Genomic DNA, 16836 nt, shown 5'->3' on the forward strand with positions numbered 1-16836 from the left:
AATTTTTGGATCTATAAAAAAAATAATTTTTTCTATTTTTTGAAAATTTTTAAAAGTATATAACTTTTCTAATTTTCATAGAAATAACAAATTTTATTTAGATAATTTGCAAGTCTTTTACCCATCTGTAAAAAACTTTGACAATTTATAAAATTTCAAAATTTTGAAAATGCTCTCAATTTTTTAAATTTTTGTTCGAAATATCTGATTCACAAACTTAACCTTTATTTTGGGGACTTCAGATGTGTATCAAATGCGGACTCGACTGGACAAATCCTTCAAAAGTTAGCGTGGCTACAACATTCAGGTAACCATACATACAGACATAAAGATATACAGGCAGACACCGATCATATTTTATGGTTTTCAGATTCTGTGAGTGCTGAAACGTACAGATCCGTTAAAAACCAGAGATTGAAAATTTGGACGATTACATTAAATTATCAGGAATAAGAATGTAAAAAATAATTGAATTATTAATTATTATTATTATTATTTAATTAATTTAAATAATTTAATTAATTTAATTAATTAAATTTATTTATTTAATTTAATTAATTTAATTAATTTAATTAATTGATTAATTAAAATTATTTGAATAATTAATTAACCTACACAGAAGACATCGAATTTAGTAACCATTTTTTTCAGGCTAAATTTGCTAACTATGGTATTTACTACCCTACCGAAAAGAACTTTGATTATATACTAAAAATTCTTTAGGTTAAAGAATCTCAGAGAAATTCTCCGCAGGCACTCAGGTAGATATTTTTAAAGGTCCAGGAAGCTCATTTAAATGGTCTGAAGGCTTTAAAATATCCTTTCCGAAATTGAAACAAGAATACGACCATAAATAACAAGCAGAGAGGCTATCTCAATAGAGTAGCCGACACTCAAGGGTCCTTTGTTAAGCTTTTCGATTAAAATTTAGAAGTAGATTTTTTTAATTTCATAGTTAACAGCCTAAAACATAATAATTAGGAATCTATGGGTTTCGATGACTTCAGATATCTAACTTTTTTTTCAATGCTTAAAATTGGAATTAATAGAACGTTTCTCGTAAATGGAATGAGATACGCCAAAAAAGACAACATTTTTGAATTCAACTAGAAAATTGTATATCAGTATATAAGTTATAATTATAAATAAGTATAATGAGAAAATTCATCAATTAAAAAAAAGTGTTAATAATTTGAAGAGAAATTTAAAAAGGGAAAGCGGATTAACCACGACCAACTACTGTATAATAAATAACTCTGCCCGCCCGGTACGTGACGAATACTAAAGGAACATTATATTACCGTCGCACCACTCTTAAAAGGACCACTAAAAGGATCTTGAAAAAGACCCAAATTTCTCAAACTATCTCCGAGACTATTCTGTTTCAAATCGACTTTGTTTATAGACTCAAATGGGCCAGGCTATTTTGCTAAAGAAAACTCAGAGATTTCTTTCGGTAGGGTACGTCCTGATTCACAGATTCATTATTCTGAGATATCAAGATAGTGCCCTCAGAGAGGTTCAATGTAAAAAATTAATTGAAGTTTTATTACTATTATTATTATTATTATTATTATATTACTAAATTCGATGTCTGCCGTGAAAAATAATTAATTAAATAAATTAAATAATAATAATATTAATAATAATTCAATTATTTTTTACATTGAATCTCTCCGAGTGCACTGTCTCGATATCTAAAAATAATGAATCTTTGCGAATCAGGACATAGAAAATGGTTTGTAAAAAGTAACTGCCAGTAATGTATTTATTTGCTTATTTGTTGCAACTTTTTCCTGTAAACATTTGTTACTAAATTCGACGTCTGCTGTGTACAATAATTTTTATTATATATCTCGATATTAAGAGGACGATGGTTTTTAAATGTCTGCAAAAATCTGCAGATGTTGTCATTTTCATTAATAAATTTATGCGGTTAATGTTAGTATTCTGTAAAGAAGGAATAGGTTGTATAATACTTACCTTATTTTATGATTCTACGTCATGCGCCATTTCCATATGTGTTTTTCATGTTAAAATACAGCAAGATATGTAAATAAATCAATAAATAATATATTTTTAATTTGAAAAATTATTATCAATTATTATCAGCGAGTTCACCGCGGCATCCTTTTATCACTTTTCACAATTTACCTATTCGAAAGAAAGAAAACTACGTTAAAGTACAAAGCTTCATAATAAAAGATGTAAAAAAATAGATTTAAACATTTTCAACTACCAATTCCATCGGCATCAGCCGGTAACGTTGTACACGAAAATATGAACCCTGGCGGCCACTAAACGAAGCTCTAGAGGGTTCGTATTTTCGTGCACAACGTTAGCGGCTGATGCCAATGGAACTGATAGTTGAAATATATTTTTTTACATCTTTTATTATTACGTTTCGTACTTTAACGTAGTTTTCTTTCGACTCTTGCATTTCTCAATGTTTGAGATCGATATTTTAAGTATAAAAAAAGTTCGAACGTTTAAAAAATGTCGAGGTTCAGAAAAAAGATGAAATAATTTTTAGTGAAATTCCTACCAAAATGCAGTACCTAAACGTACTGTATTGTACTCTCATACATTTTTCAAAGTTTCAGATCGATATTTTATTTACAAAAAAGTTCTTAGGTTCAAAAAAATATTCAGTGAACTGATAAAGTGAGGTCGGTACTATAGGTATTTGGCTGTGTCACATGCCCTTAAACTCTTTTGAATTTTCGAAAAATTATTAAAAATGGTTAACTATATTAAATCGATTGAATTGGCAGAAAATTCCTCAAAATAACTAAAAATTTCTTGAACTCATAAAAAGTATTTTAAAGTCTTTAAAATCTCTTGAAAATTCTTGTACTTTTTGGAATTCATCTAAAATCTTTTAAAATTCTTTTAAATTAAGTGGAATCTTTTAAAATTCATTTATAAACTTTAATCTTTTTCAATTCAAAAGAATTGTTAAATCCCGTTAAATTATTTTGAAATTCATTAAAATCCTTTTAAACACTTGAACATATTTTGTAATTACACAATAACACATCAACTTTTCTGGAATTTTTTGACATTTTTCAGAATCATTTAAAATAATTTGGAATCTTTTAAAACGTCTAAAGCGCAAAGGGAAATTGAAGAATATGTCAGAATATATGTGAATATTTCGGGATATTTCGGAATATTTTTAAATATAAAAAATATCTGAGATTAGAAAGAATATCCAGAATACAAAGAATATTGAAAGAATACGTGTATGGGAATATTTAGTGAATATATCAGGAATATTGGAGTGATCGACCCCTCGGCATATAGAAATAAATTGTTTTACAAATATGACGCTTTGAAGAAACAATTTATTATTTTAAGTAAATGTTAAATGAAAATCTTTGGTATATATTTATAACCATCGGTGATCTTATTAAAAGTAATTACAAATCAACTGTAATCAACGTCGGTTTTTTGGAGAATAAGGTACGAAAAACAATCATCGCTGACTGAATCCATTTGAAATCAGCAGGAACCTACAATTGAAATCGCAGAATTTCACGAGAGGGAAATATGTTGTTTTTGAAAGGAAATTATACTTTTTTTCATGTTTTTAAAATTTGAAGAAAATTTGTTGAATTTGGGAAAGTTTAATTAGCAATTTAAAAATTATTAGTTTTCATGTGATTTGCATTAAACACAAATAATTGAAATTTTAAAGGCATTCTTTGATTTTATAACGATTCGCCTAATTAGCTTGAAGGTCAAATTATAATTTTGTTCTGTGATAAAAATTTTTAATTCTAGAATTTCTGAAGCTTCAACTTTGAATGAATCAATTTAGTTTTCAATATAAAATTGTAAAATCTTGTTCGCTTTAAATTTATAATTGTTCAAATTCAAAAGTTTGCAATTTTTAATTATTTCATTTTAAACACTTTTAAGTATAAATAATTTCCAATGAGCTAATCTTAAAATATTCAATTTTCATGGCTTTGACATTGCCCTAGTTTCTTAATTTTTAAACTGAAATCATTCAATTTCGTGATTCTTCAATTCAAAAGAAAATTGCGTGAAAGGAAAATCTATTTCTTCAGAATCTGTGGTAACTAACTTGGAATTATTTTTTGTGGTACAGAAAAAACTCAATACAGCAGATTTGTATCTTTCTTGCCTTTTTCTTTTGACCTGTCTTCTCGTGTGTTTAATACCTTTTTCGGGGGGGGGGGGGGGTCTGGGTTCTTTATAACTATCTTTAAAATCTTAGCGCTGGTTTGAATTCTTTCTTTTGCTTGCAGCTACCAGATTAGGACTCCGCGTTGTTCTCAGATTCATAATTCAAGTAAAGGCCTTACTATCTGGAAAATAAAAAATTCAGGTGCGACTTTCTGCGATTCTCGATGCAATCGATTAATTGGTGTGTGGTCGCGCCGCCCCACAGTGGGAGGAAATGCACTTTTTTCGTTCAAAAATGTCCAGAGCCTTCAATTTTTGTCCGATTTTTATTTTTTTTTTAAACTAAAGTTTATTAAATTCTGAAGAACTTAACGCTCTGAACTTTTGTCTCTTCTACTTGTTTATTAATAATTTCTTCATTCAACGTATGGAAAAACTGAAATTTCATACATAACAATTTTTTACACTTTAATACCTGATTAGATAAAATTTATATGGTCTTATATAAATGTTTAAGGACTCATAGAACACAAATAATTTACTTATTACTCCATTTATTTGTTATAAACAAATTTTATGCACAAATTAGCATATAGTCTTATTATAGGTAAAAAAAATTTCTGTTTACTAAAAGTGCTTCATAATAATGTAGGAATGATATATAATTACAAGAATAATTACAAATTTATAATAACCATTGTTATAAGCAATTCTTATGGCATAATATTAGAATTTCAGATTTTTGCAAATTATGATTTCATTCAATCACTGGAACGACTTCAGGTATTTCTTAAAATAATAAATATTTAATAATATTTGATAAAATATAACAATTTGAATTTTTATAAACAAATTAGATCAATAAATTCAAAATTTTGACTCTTTCGCATAGAAATTTTTTTGTTTTTGTACTGGAAATGTTTTAAGCTATTAGATGAATGACTGCTAGTTACAAAAATATTAGAAAAGTTAACAATGACAATTGTTATAAATAATTCTCGTGATAAAATATTCAAATTTAAGGTTTTATCAAATTTTAATTTTCTTTAATCGCTACAATGGCTATTGATGTTCCTGAAAAATGTATCTTTTATCATATTTAGTAAAATGTAACAACTTAAATCTTTATAAACAATTTAAATAAAGAAATTCCAAATTTGGGCAGTTTCACTTAGAAAAAATGGGGGTTTCAATCGCAATAGATTAAAAATGAATCATAACACTACCCATGTGGAAATCAGCCCAACTTAGCCCAACTAATAATTGGGCCCCACCTGGGCAGCCCAATTAAAAAAGTGAAATTATTTTACAAATTATTTTATTTAAATAATTAGTGGATGCAATCGGAACAAATCCTAAAACTTTTCCAATTATTCTGAATTTTTAAGCATCAAAACTCATTTTGACAAAGCCGATCAGTGTTCTATTTCTTGATTGGGCTTTGATTGGGCATAACCATAGAACGCCCATAGTGGGCATCATAAATTAATTTACAGATTATTTAAATCGTAAGAGTCAGTGGATGCGATCCCAGTCGAATCCTGAATACATTCTCATTCCGAAATTTCAATTGTCAAAACTTATATAGATAAAGCCGATCAGTGCTTGATTTTTTACTTTATTGGGCTTAAATTGGGCTCACTCGTAGAACGCCCAAAGTAACACGGTTTGAATAATAATGAGCGATTCGAGCAGAATCTAGCAGTCATATTTCATTCATATAAATAGAAATAATTCTTAATCTATGAAATTACATAGTAAATGAATTATTTACGAATATTGCTTGTTTATTATATTTTGTTGGAAAATGTTAAAGTACATTAATTTCCTGAAATTTTTTTTCTTTCAACCTTAAAAAGAACGTCTGAGCATTAAATATTGTTCATAAAATAACATTTTTCTTTAAACATTACGATAAATGTATAATATATTTTACATATTTTATTTTTAATATGCTCAAAATAATTAAACTGTTTCCAAAGTAGACATACGCTTTAAATTAAAATCGATATTTACTAAAAAATATCAAAGAGATCAGCAGATTATAGTAACATTTTCATGTGAAACAATAATAAATAAACATTTTTTGCAAGCTGAGCATTTTATAATTTTAAAAACCCCGCCTGTATTGGTTAACGTGTGCACTGTGCGACTGCGCGAGCCGTACGCCGCAGATGGACTCTGTCATCTGCACTAAAGCAGTTGCGAACACCATTTTTTCTTGAAGTCGAATTCGTTCAAGCTTCCATAAAATGGGGTTATTTTTACAAAGTGCTTTCGTTTTTACTTTGTAGAAATGAACAAAATAAGTGATCGCTTTTTGTTGATTCCCATACTCAGTTGAGTATTTGTACTAAACCAAATATATTGCAGAAAACACAACTTCAGATGCTTTTAGGAATGAGCTGACTGTTGGAAGAGACTGGGATGGAGGTCAGAAGGAGTAAGAGGATGCTAAGAGTTTTTAAATCATGAAGTAGCGTCAAATTGAAAAAATACTAACAAATATTTATTATTTAGTACTTTTAACTTTAGGAATTCAATAATTCTACCCTTTTTTTAATAATTGGGCATAAAGTGGGCTGCCCAACTAACGCCCAACTAAGCCCCAATCTGGGAATTGGTTTGGCTGGCCATTAAAACCCAGAGAGTTGCCCAATTGGGCCCCAACCAACTTTTCCACATGGGTACATGCTAAGATTCACTTAATATAAAATCTTTTGACAATAACTCACCAACTTGATAGGTAAACCCCTAAGTTTGCAGAGATTCATAGCAGAAAACGGGATTGGCAATGAATGCAGAAAAACAAGCAGTTTTTCATAAATTTCAGAATTTTGAAATATTTCTTCTTTCGTAACTGATACATGGATCCGAACTCACTAACAGTTTGTGTGTTAAATCAGTCTTAGTAGCAACATGAGAAAACTTGCGTGAATTGAACTCTCGAATATTCCTGCAGTCTTTATTCCGAGCTTCACCTGCTTCTTCGGAAAACTGTCCAATTGGTAATGGAAAATGTTTCATAACATCAGCTCCATGCAATAATATCTTATGGACAGTTACAGGCATGTAGTACCATGGGCATAAACGTACGTACAGTTTTGCGGTTTCCATAGTATTTATTTCAAACGTTTCCAAGTCAGTTGGCTCTGTACTTGTTAATTTATGCAGAATGTACGTAAATCTTTCCACTAACTCCAAGTCTATCTCTTCAATTTTTGCTGTTATTTCAGGGTCTGCAAGAAAACTTCTTGCGGTATTCCGGTCATTGGATGTGCCTGAGCCTTGTTTTGCTGCATCTATTACCATATCCGTATCTACTCGCCATTCCTTAAAGTCGAGTCGATAGGCTATATGTAAAAGATTTTTCATAAAGTGAATCCTAGCATGTAGTGTTGACAATCCATAATCATATGATTTGATATCTATAACTTTGCCTTTGACTCTATCTAAGTTATTCATCTCTTCAGGTGTAGCTTGACAAATGTAGCAAGTCATAGATGATAAAGTTCCAGAAAGAGCCTGGCAAACTTTTTGGTCGAGCATCGTCTACATCATATCAGTTTTTATCACAAACGTACCGGAATCGTTCTTTATTATTGTGGGCTTCATTTTATCGATTTCTTTTTGAAGTGATGATATTACTAAATTGTTTTTTTTTCTGGGGTTTCTTTTCCGAATTCATATAGTGTTGGGGTGCAATATGATGTTGACGATGGATTAGGATTTTGCCATAATACAGAATTTACCAAATTCTCTGAGTGAAGTCGCAGTGGTACCATTGAAACCGTGAAGATACTATTATCCACCATATCTGGATTATGTTTCTTTTGCTTGTACGTGCTTTGGCTTGAAGAACCCTTACAACCGTATTTCACAATGAACTTCAAGTTATGAAGTTTCCTTATATTCGTGAATGGAAGAGAAATATCACGATTTTTAAAAATATGAGATAAAATTGAAGGCTCTAGACATTTTTGAACGAAAAAAGTGCATTTCCTCCCACTGTGCGCCCGCCCGCAACGCTAGAGAAGCTAGAGAATGTGATCGCAAAAGAGGTGGATGTTTTAAAGCTTTGCTACGGAATTTCGTCATTGCATGCCTGGATTTTTTTTTTCTTTTTTTTTCACATCTCGGCTACAAGCTGGGTATTGAAAAGAGGCAGGCTCGATCTATACCCGGTAATATGCGTTGAATTCTGAAAAATTCAGAATTTGTATTTCTATGAATACGCGATTTTTCTTCCGTCTAAAAATCCCCCAACGGGAACAGGAAAAGTGCAAATCCTATTCCTTTAAATCGACTTAGTAAAATTTAACGAAAGCATTTATTTAACCTATTTTTCCTTATTAAATCTGTTTATAACTTATAAATTCGAAAAATGTTCAAATTTATATTTATTTATATTTTAATAATTTATTTAAACCTCTTAAAAAATGCAACAAAGAAATCTATTCAAATGTGTTAATTTAAATAATTTTAACTCTAGAGTGGCAGAGTTAAATAGGGTGAGAATTAAAATTTCAGAACTTACATTCCGCATGAAGGAATGAAATAAAACCAAAATATGACCACTTCTGAGGAATAGAAAATATCTCTGTGAGGTGTGTTACCGGTACAATTAGAAGGAATTAAATATATTGAAAATACGTTCTCTTCAGGAGAATAGAAAACCGTGTGGCGGTCGCTATGGAAATAGAAGTGAATAAGTTTCGGAGGTATCTTATTCTAATGGTGGCATTTTAGACTTCGATGGGGTTGAAAGTCGATTGCCCAAAACAAGGATTCTGGAGCTCCAATGATGGCAACACTGCTCGAAAATTTTTCGCAGAAAGTACAATCTCTCCCCAAATCCTTTGAGTAGACGAAGAACTCTAGAAAAAATTCCATGTAATTTTGCAAGTTATAGCAAGCGGGTTTTAGGTCAACGAGGACCAATTTCGAGAATATTGAATTTGAGTTGCAAGGCGGATCGTACATTTGTATCCGTGGTACATGATGCCCACAGATGTGCACAAAATCCTTATACATGGCTATATGATCATCGAATGGGCACCATTGCCTATTGGCGAACTTTCGGAGCAAACACAGGAGTCGCGAAATAAGGACATCAAAGCATTTCACGAACAATTTGCAAGGAAGTTTTCACGCGAAAAAAATTTGCAAGACGTTTTCCAACGTCTTATGGTGTCTTCAGATCCTCTTATTACAGGTCTCGGAAAAAACGTGCAGACTAGAAAAAGTAAAAAGTTATCTGAAGAAGCGATTAGACTTGTGTTGCCCCCAACTATTGTTAAGGGTGTTGGTTCAATCCGACTTTGGATTTTTTAATAGGTACGGCACTGATTCCATATATATATTTTCGAAGGATTTGTGAATGAAAGAAAGAAAACTTGTCGAATATACGGGGTTTTGCGAGATCCTTGGACGAATAAAATGTTAACTAATCAGAAAATTTGTTGAGGAAATGATTATTTTCCCGGCAAATATGAATTTTGCGAAAGATAGAAATCTGCGGGTAGCAGACGGCAGCATTTAACGGTTAGAATCGTTAGATAATTTATTTTTTACTCACAATTCTGACATAATAGAAGAATTCTAGAGATTCACGACTCTTCTAAAGGGCCAGGTCTTGAAGATGGTCTCCCCAAATTTTGCGAAATACGTTGCGAAATGGAGCAAAAAGCAGAGAGAATTAACATCCCCTGTCTATGTTTTTGTAACTGTATTTGTAATAAATCGCCAGGCCAGCTGTTACCTTCAATTTACAAGCGGTATCGTGGGTCAAGACTACAATTCTCAAAGGGGAAAACCTGTTCTGGGACATTGACTTTTTGATGAGACTATCATCTATCGATATTACTTAAAAAATAATTAGACACGTGTCCCGAATTGTTTGGTCCCTTGTAAGAACTATGAACGTTTGTAAGTCACATTAGTCAAGGGTGCAGAACCTCTATCGGGTCGCGCGCATAGTCTCCCATCAAGCTCCGCTGGTCCAGTGGAAAAGAGCCCGGCTGATAACCACGCTGCCGTGGGTCGGATTGAATCAACACCCTTAATTGCGAAGTATCCGACACTGATGATTCTGATACTGATACTTTCTCAGATTCAGAAGAGGATGGAGTATGAAAATAAATGCTATACAGAACAACAATAGGCGCCTTTTTTGTAGCTATTCCACGTTTTTATTTGTTGTGTAACGTTCCGTTTAATTTCACCAGTGCATTGTCCCTCCGAACGCTTCAGTCTGGCCAGGGTTTCGGATTTGGGATAAGCTTCACAAATAAATGGAACAACGGTTTTTATATTGACAAAAAGAAAACGAAATATATTCTTCCTATGCAAATACAAAACTAATCATGAATTAAATGTGGGTGTCGAGTGATTGTGTATATGGGTGTGGGTTTGTAGGGGTGATTGGTGTGTGGCTTGCCATTTTTAAGTGTGATTGTGGTGTGCTCGGAATGTACAATCTAGTGTGTGTGTTTGTAGTGTGTGTCATTGGTACGGAAGCGAGAAATATTTAGTGGTTGAAATAAAAAAATAAAAAAGTGCGCACTATGTGACAATACGTTACAGTTGTTATTGTTAATATTATTGTTATACATTTATTGTAAACTAGAATGAGAAACAACAAAAGACTACAACACGGTTTTGTAGCCACTATTTTATTTTAAAGATCTGACTTCAAATTTGAAATCAGAGATCCCGAAGATCCACTCATACCAAGTTTCATGCAAATCTGTTTAAATTTTTTGAAAAATATCCGTCATTTTGTGGCGGCCATTTTGTTTTTCAAAAATCTGTCTTCAAAATTGAAACCAGCGATCCCAAAAACATATTCCCACTAAGTTTTATGCAAATCTGATAAGTGCAAATCTGAAAAAGTGTCCACCATTTTGTAGCCACCATTTTGTTTTTGGAAAATCGGACTTCAAATTTGAAATCAGCGATCCTAAAAACCCTCAAATGGAAAATTTTATCGGCGAAAAATTGAGTCTTCAGGTTTTGACAACCTTTTGAGCGTTTCAGACCACCGTGGAGCGCAGCGATTTGCCTTTCTCGAAATTTAAATGAAGGGTCGAGTGTTCAAGAGAGGAGCCGAGGCGGCGAAAAGCATACTTACCTAGCGTAGAGACTACCGTGATCAACAAGGCGGTTCCTCTAGGACGAAGCTCTTCCATTGCATTACTCTGACGTATAATTTTTGTTAGTCGGGACTGCGTACGCGCTGTCTCAGATTAAAATATATCAATGGGAAAAACTAAATTTCCTCCTAGCAGGATATTTTCATAGGTTATCACTGGAATAACCCGCGACATAAATGGGGTCAAATCGAATATACCGGGATATCCTATTACTGTGAGGGTTACATAACACTGTTCCATATTTTATACGTAACAGTTCTAGAAGTGTTATAGAATTATCCTATATTTTTTACAACGCAGCGTACCAAGGCTCTAGAATTGTTTCAGAAATTTTACAGATCGACTGTCACAGTGTTCTAGATCTATTATAGGTTTTTTATGCAACATTTGTAATTGGCTTCTAGAAATGTTACAGATCGGTTGTAACAGCGTTCTATATCTGTTACAGATTTATTACATAACATTGGTAACCGAGTTCTAGAAATGTTACAGATCGTATGTTACAGCGTTCTAGAACTGTTACAAAATTGTTTTAGCGTATGGGGATGACATAGTTACTCGCATGTTCGTAACCTGTTACTAACCTGTTCTAGAACACGTTCTTTTGTGATCTCGAACAGTTACAGGTCCACTTATGTTCACTTATGTACGTCAAGTGTGCGAGAGAGAAATTAATTAATTTGATAACACTTCTTCAGTAAATAATAAAGTAAATTGCAATAATAATTATTATAAATTTTATACAAGTTAAAAACAGTTTATGGCTTTATTGTATTATTTTCAACTAAAAATATATGCATTATTTAGAGCAGTTATATCCGCATTTCAAAAAGATGTATAATGAAGTATAATTCTGTCGATGAATATTATTAATCACAGGAATAATCTCTTTCACATCCCCACTCTTACCAAAGCGTTGTGGGACATAACTTCATTTTTGAATATTTTCATAATAAATGCTTTTTTATTATTTATAGTCTATATTTCGTTATAAATGATTCTGGCTGGGATTCTAGACTCCACCATTAAAATATTGACGACTAAGAACCAGCATAGTATAACTCAATACGCCTGTTGTGTAGTTATGACAGCGCCACCAATATGGAACTATTGGGAAGAAATTTGAATTTAATTTTATCAATAAGTCTTATAGTAAATAACTAATTTTAGACCTCAGTATAATATTTCTGATTAAAATGAATTGATATTTACTGCTCTTTTTCATTGACATTTTGCTCTAATAACTTTGAGGTGCCCAATAATTCGCGTGTCAGATGTCGCTGCTAGCAAGTAAAAAGAGATACCCTACAGGCGTATATCCATAATTTTTCAGGGGAGGAAAAAAACTGACTTCATGTCTGCTTCTAAAGAAAAATTTAGTTGTGCTATGCTGACTTAATTAGAGTTCCTCCAGTGTAATACCCAGGGTTGTGCACATAATATACCTTAGGTAAATTACATGAGGTTTTTGACGTAACTTACGTACGTATATAACTTCCTCAATTTTGTACAAAACGTAATATACGTTTTCAAGATTGCGTCGACATTATCACATTTCGTCCCATAACTTTAAAGTAACGCCACTAGCGGTATGCGGTATTATGTAGCATGCATGAAATTGAAAGTGAATGAAAAAAAGTTGTTACTCTACAACTTCGACAATGAATAGAGGCAGAAGACCGAGGAATCCATGTTGGGAAGATTATCCTTCCTTTAAAAAAAAATGGTAAAAATGTTGCGTTTTGTCACGTCCCGCGACTTTTATAATAATAATAAATAATTATAAACAATGGATTATAATTACATAACATTTATATTTAATAATAACTCAACAAGTTAAAGGATTATATTCAACATCCAATTATTATTGTAAACAAAACCTAGTATTGTTAAAATCATTTGTGAAGATCAGATTTGTAAAGAAACGTCGCAACAGTGTAAGGTTAACCCAACATCACAAGAAAATCTACGCATCATCTTTTCCACAAAAAACAGGCACACGTTAATTAAAAAGCAATAAATTAATTGACAGGGAAACCAGAAAAGGCAGCTGCATTTTCAATCTCATACGCTCACAAAACAGAAAAGATTTTCAGTCCCATACGTTTACAAAATGCTGGTACCTACACCAAATGTACATCTTTTAGTCATTCTGACCTACATATTTCTATGATGGAGACCAGCATCTTAGATCTAAAAGCAATAAACAGCTTAATAAATATGACAGCTATAGGAGGTTGAGCCGTACACACACAACCAAGAGGACGCACGCAAACCTTATGCTCTTCTACGCATCATAATAGCTTACCCTTGGACACCTTGCAAGGGATACCATATATTTTGGTAACTGCGCCATTCTCCATATTTGAGCACATCAAGATTCCTAATCACTCATTGGCTATCTCATTAATCACCCCCATGGTACTTTGGAAGGGATACAAGGCTTTATGGTTACTGCGACATCCTCCATATATGGGCATATACATAATTCTCAACGCCCATTGGACAATGAGGGTCTTACCACTCTTCTACCTAATTGATTGACAACGATGATTGGAACCAAGACAAATCCTTACTTCTAAAACCACTCACCCCTACGGGAATCTAATAAGGGATCTTGTGAATACATATAGCGGATTCGGAAGCAGAAATCAATTTAGTTTAGTTCCAGTTTGAGTTTAGCTGATTACACTCCAGCTTCAGTCTTTACCCCAGTCTCAGTTCAGTCTTAGTTCAGTCTTAGTTCAGTCTTAGTTAGACAAATTCAGATTATAAAGAATCTTCAAAACCCTAAACTCCGGTCCAACAGTGTTGGCCCGTCAACCATTTAAATCTACAAATCTACGAAGAATAGCTTCTGTGTGAAACTCCGAGTCGACCACACCTGCCACAAAGGGATAACGTGGCCTGATACGTTGACCTTGCCATCTCAGCCTGCAGAGCCATATTTAGCGCCATCCACCCCCTGCAGGTACCCATACAGGGTGCCAACGGAAGGACGGGCTACTTTCGATTCAAGGAACGAGAGGGCGAATTATCCACTCTTTACGAAAGGGAACTTGTAAGTAAACCAAGGAATTAAATGATTTTAAGCAATTCGGAGATTTATCAGGAAACGTTGATCAAATCTGATCTTTATATTTTAATTCTCTTAACACTTAAAGAAATATTCATCATTTTATATATTATAACATATTTGATTTATTTGGTGTATCTGGTAGTTATCCTCATCCCAGTTCTCTAGTTTATTCAAAATTAGATTCTAAAACGAGGAACCACTTGGAATAAAATAAAGGACAAGGTAAGTTACATCTGGTAAAACGTAACATACCTCGTTATATTTTTGGTGCATTGGCCTTGGAAATTATAAACTACCAATACAGAAAGACATTCAAATTTTTTTTTCTTTTAGTTTACGTTACCTTAAATTTAAATCTAAAAATGATTTAAGAACTTTCTTATCCATTAATTTCAAAATTCTCCTACATAAACTACCAGAAAATCAAATAAGTTTACAATTTTGTTTCAATTATTTTAGAAAAGTTATATTTTCTCAATATTTATTTTTTCTATTACGAGTATGTCAAAATTGGTTCTTTCTCTTTTACGTGTGGTTAAATAGTCCATTAAAAAATTGAAATATAAAAAACTTGACAATTAAAAAGAAAAAACACTGGGGCTCAACAAACTTTGAATTGCTTCAATCTGTACTTTACTCTGATATTTATTTGTTCTCATATAAACCTGTCTATAATGTGTCTTTTTTTTGTGATATGAACCTGCCCATGATATTTATTTCTCTGATCCTGTCAATGATTTTTACTTGTGTGTTATATTTACAAGGATGTGTCCATATTTATCATTTATATGTGCGTGAATACTTAATCCCAAGTGTCAAAAAGTGTCCTCAAATTAAGAAATGAAAAACTATAAATGTCAACCTCAAGTTTAAACACAAAACTTGAAAAACGGGTAACAAGAAATCAAACACAGAAAGACCCCGCGTTAGCAGAAGCTGTAGAAGATACTCAAAATCTTCCCTCGAAAACAAGAAAAGCCTTGAAGTTTAATCCGGAAAATTTAAAAAAAAACAAGACTCACCGATAGTCCAAAGATTAAAAAATATTAGTGTAATTTACGTCTCAAACTCAAATTGCGAACAAAACGAGACATTAGGAAACGATACCCTTTTAGATGAAACTTTAACAAATAGCAGAATAAACTTTAGAGCAAATTCCACTGCTGTATTTTCTGAAAAATCAGTGGAAACAAATCCTGTAGAAAACCAAGAAAATTTCAAAGAAAAATGAGTTAACTTATTTCTAGACTCATTTTCTGGTTTACAAAAATCACAAGAAAAGCAAGCAACAGCATTTTTTCAATCAAAATAAATTCAAATATAGAAATAAAAGACGTTGATAACCAAAATATAATTGAACATATTTTACCACAAATAATAATAACAAATCCTGACGGAATTAATTTATATTCATTTCACTCAGACTCTGAAATAAACAATATGAGTAAGTTACCTAATAACCAACAAATCTCACTTCGAGATGCGCTAGAAGTCATTCCTCTGTTCGACGGAACAAATAACGTCCCCTTTTCACATTTCATAGAATCATGTTTCGAAGCAAGATCAATGGTCCCCAACGCTGAAGCCGAAGCAAATCTAGTAAAACTACTTCGTTCTAAAATCTTGGGAGAAGCAAGAAAATGCATTCACGGTCATACATTTTACTCAATAGAAGAATTAATAAATAAACTAAAAACGGTATACGAACCTACTAAAACAGTATATCAACTTCAAGGGGAACTTGGAAATATATATATGTATATGTGGGAAAATGAAAACGCAATATCTTATGCTTCGCGTATTAAAGAAATTACCGATAGAATAATTGATGCTCATAAAATGAACAATAAAGGAAGCGCGGAAAAAATGTTCAAACTGAATTAGAAAGTTATGCTATGGATCATTTTATTAAAGGGCTTAGACCAGAATTAGAAATGAGAATAGGAACAGCAGATTCAATTTCGCAACTTGCTACTGAAGCAATTGAAATTGAAAAAAGATTAGCAACTAACAAAGACATAAGAAAAGAATCGCGACCTGGCCTTTATTGAGGAGAAACTTCAAAATCAAATACAGTACATTTTACGAGAAGAGAAAATGCACAATGCCAATTTTGTGAAAAATCAGGCCACGTAGCATCAGTTTGCGGTATTCTATTAATGAAATTATCAAACCCTCAAAATACTCAATTCAATCGAACAAATAACTTTCAGCCACAATATCCTAATAATTATTCAAAGCCTTATTTTGGTAATAATAATAACACAGGCCCACAAAAAAAAACAAAAGTGTCTGTGCAATTGACCAGATCTGTATATTCTTATGTATTTTTCGACGCTAAATCCGATTTTGCAATAAAAAAGTAGGGTCCAGCTACTTTTTTATGGGGTTTTGCTCGAAAAACCTCATTTTTTACGGTTTTTTCATGGTTTTTTTTAAATAAAAAAA

General features: G+C 32.2%; 1 pseudogene; it reads left to right on the top strand.

Annotated features, from left to right (window-relative positions):
* The first annotated feature begins 11279 nt into the window (after positions 1-11279).
* Positions 11280-11401, top strand: LOC117182385 (annotated as a pseudogene).
* The last annotated feature ends 5435 nt before the right edge of the window (positions 11402-16836 follow it).

This window comes from Belonocnema kinseyi, chromosome 10, assembly GCF_010883055.1.
Source record: "Belonocnema kinseyi isolate 2016_QV_RU_SX_M_011 chromosome 10, B_treatae_v1, whole genome shotgun sequence".
NCBI lineage: Eukaryota > Metazoa > Arthropoda > Insecta > Hymenoptera > Cynipidae > Belonocnema > Belonocnema kinseyi.